The sequence below is a fragment of the Aptenodytes forsteri genome, unplaced genomic scaffold, assembly GCF_000699145.1.
Source record: "Aptenodytes forsteri isolate BGI_AS27 unplaced genomic scaffold, ASM69914v1 Scaffold657, whole genome shotgun sequence".
Classification (NCBI taxonomy): Eukaryota; Metazoa; Chordata; class Aves; order Sphenisciformes; family Spheniscidae; genus Aptenodytes; species Aptenodytes forsteri.
This window is the reverse complement of record NW_008795019.1, coordinates 185,200-188,533: the sequence shown is the minus strand read 5'-3', so window position 1 is coordinate 188,533 and position 3,334 is coordinate 185,200. Positions and strand designations below refer to the sequence as shown.

General features: G+C 56.3%; 1 protein-coding gene across 1 annotated transcript in view; it reads right to left on the bottom strand.

Moving 5' to 3' along the window:
• Positions 1-3,334, bottom strand: part of VDR (vitamin D (1,25- dihydroxyvitamin D3) receptor) — a 41,113-nt gene that overhangs the window by 16,561 nt on the left and 21,218 nt on the right. The window lies entirely within an intron of this gene.

Here is a 3,334-nt window from a genome sequence, read left to right as displayed (position 1 = left end):
GCCCCCGCCGGAGGGAGGGCGAAGCCCCGACCAGACCTGCATCACGTGGCGGGTGCTAGCGGCGCGCTCGGTCCTTCCCCTTTACCAGACAGGATCGATCTTCAAAGTTTGCTAATTTTTATTAGCAAAATGGGCTCTCGATACCCGCAACCCTCGCATTTGCAGAACCTCTGAAATACAGTTTCCTGAAAGCCGCCCTACTCATAACCAAACCCCGCGGTGGCCTTCCTGGCACGTCCTTTCCGTCACCCACCGCACGGCTAACACACGAGGAGTCATTTTGGCACCGGGGCTGCAGCAGAACCACCTGACACAGCCATCACAAACCGTTTGCGGTAGGATAATTCCCTGTTTCTCCCCCGTGACACCTACACAGCCTTCCAGGGAAGCCCCTTGGTGCGCCGCCAGCCGAGCCAACGCCGGGAGCAGAGCTGCAGCAACCCGGCACCCGTTTTGCAGCCGTTTGCCTTCTCTCCCCCAAATCCTGCCAGCTCCATCCCCCTATTCTGATCCCAGGAACCCTCCAGACAACTGCACCTTGCCCCGAAGTATCCGGAGAGACCCCCGGGGAAGGACGAAGAGGGGATGGATTCATTTTAAAAGTTCCGCGTAGAACACGGCAAAGAACTGGGGAGGATTACGGGAGTGGGAGATGCGGTGATGCAGACAGGATGGGTGGGGACTTAATAGGTTTTGAAATACCCAGAGCCTTTCCAAGCAGCTCTGCTATTAACGCCCAGAGTCGTCGCAACGGGGGGGGCGGGGGGGGAACCTAGGACTGCAGAAGAAACCAAAGAAACCACGGATGCTTCAGCCAAATCACAGCAGAATAAATCGCTCGGGCTTAGCTGCTTTTTAAGAGCTCCTGAGCAAACAGCGGAGCTCAATAAAAAGGCTGCCGTTGCCGTTGGCACCATCGGTAAACAGTGGACTTTGAAGCAACCAGCCAAAGGTCGCCTCACGCCTGTTTGTGCTGCAGGTTACGTGCACGTCTGAGCACCCAGAGGTGCCAGTAAATTCCTAATGCCTTTTATAGAGCCGTCAAACCCAGGACCTCCTGGGGGACTTCACGCCGGGGAAGCACGTCACACAGGTACGTCCCCAAGGCAGGTGAGATCCATCAGGAGGTCCTCCAGCGGTTCTGCTGTCACCCCAGCGAGCCGAGGCTCAGGGTGCATTTTGCTGCATCCCTCCGCTACGGTGCGCAGGGCCCCGGGTACAGAAGAACGGGTCCTGGTCCAGCCTGCAGAGGAGGCCAAGTCACATCTGCAACCTGAGTGCGCTCAAAAAAAAAAAACCAAAACACCCCACAAAAGGTGTGAAACCTTCCCGAGGTTTCGCTGCTGCCGTTCGATATTCACAGCCGCTCGCCCTCTTTTAGCCCCTTCCAGCCAAGGCTGCGAATCCGACCTCCCGGGTAAGTGTGATCAGCCACCAGAAATTGATGGGCAGTGTGCCCAGGCGGCCAAGAAGGCCAATGGCATCCTGGCCTGTATCAGAAAGAGTGTGGCCAGCAGGAGCAGGGAAGTGATCGTGCCCCTGTACTCGGCCCTGGTGAGGCCGCACCTCGAATACTGTGTTCAGTTTTGGGCCCCTCACTCCAAGAAGGACGTCGAGGTGCTGGAGCGTGTCCAGAGAAGGGCAACGAGGCTGGTGAGGGGTCTGGAGAACAAGTGTGATGAGGAGCGGCTGAGGGAACTGGGGTTGTTCAGCCTGGAGAAGAGGAGGCTGAGGGGAGACCTCATCGCTCTCTACAACCACCTGAAAGGAGGTTGTAGCGAGGTGGGGGTCGGTCTCTTCTCCCAAGGAACAAGCGATAGGACGAGAGGAAACGGCCTCAAGTTGCGCCAGGGGAGGTTTAGATTGGGCGTGAGGAAAAATTTCTGTACTGAAAGAGTGGTGAAACATTGGAACAGGCTGCCCAGGGAAGGGGTGGAGTCCCCATCCCTGGAGGTATTTAAAAGACGAGTAGATGAGGCGCTGAGGGACATGGTTTAGTGGGCATGGGGGTGTTGGGTCAACGGTTGGACTCGATGATCTTAGAGCTCTTTTCCAACCTTAATGATTCTATGATTCTATGATACCGGCGCAGTGATCCCCCCCCCCCCCGCCCCCCCAAAGACCTGCTCAGGGACTGCGAGCTGAAAGTTGAAAACAAGAGCACGCCGCACGCAAGCACAGGCGGTTACAAAACCCAAGGTGCTGGCAAAGGGATGCGTAGCTTTTCCAGGCGAGTTTTAGGGGTCCAGGCTCTTCCACGGCAGCGCTGCTACATTTTAATGCAGAAAGCACTTAGATACCGTGGCAGCCGCAAGCACTAATTGATTCAGTGATTGAAAAATGGCACGTAAACAAGCCTGCGTAAGCAAGAGGGAACACACCAAGACCTAGCATGGGGCGAGTGTGCCTGGAGAGCAAGATCAAAAATGTAGTTAAGAGACTTAAATTGAAAAGAAAGTCTTTATGCGGGGCACGAAGGGCTAGCTGAAGATGGGAGCTCTTCACGTCGTTAAGATGTCTGTTCAGAAACGCTGTCACAGCCGTATGCCTTGCACGATTACAACGGTGTGACAACAGAGATGAGGAAACACAGCAGCAGGGCTCGCGCCTGCTGAGCCACATCGCGCCCAGGAAGGGTTCGTCAAGCAGCCCCGGCCTATTTCAGAGGTCAAAAGCCAGACCGTTGCCTCCGCGGCCCACAACGGGGCCAGCGGAGGTCAGGGACACCAGGGCAGAGCGCGGAGGAGAGCACGTGAAAGGAGAGTTACTCATTTAGCGGCAGTAATTGAGGAAAATCTTGTCGCTCAGGTTGGCTGGGCTTCGAAGCCGCCCTGTTCGAAAACAGACTGCAAGGCTGTGGTACGTGAAAACCCCCGTCTAAGCCCCGAAATTCCTGCAAGAGGAGGAGTTACGACTTTGCTGTGAAAGTTCAAGCGCCGGTTGCTGTAACAGCCCAGCTCAAGGAGTAAAGCTGCTGCGCGGCCCGGTGTTGGCGATCCCACAGCCGCCTCTGCCACCTTCTCATTACGGCGCAAAAAAATACTTGAGCGAGGCTTTTCCCAGCCAGTCCCACGCCAGTCGTCACCTTCCTTCGTTTCACCAGCGCTTAGTCATTCTCTCACTCGGCGCAAGCGATCTGAACTCCCACGTGAACGGTTCGGCGCCGCCTGTACGGGAGCGCTGCCTCGACAGACGCGGGGGTGAAAACGAACCGCTAACAAATATCCACAAAAACCTGCAACTCTCGGAGACCCCAGCAGCTCTCAGAGACGTTTCTGCCCTGCTGAGGACCAGCTTGAGGCCACTCAAGCCCCCGCCTGACAGTGGGGAAAAA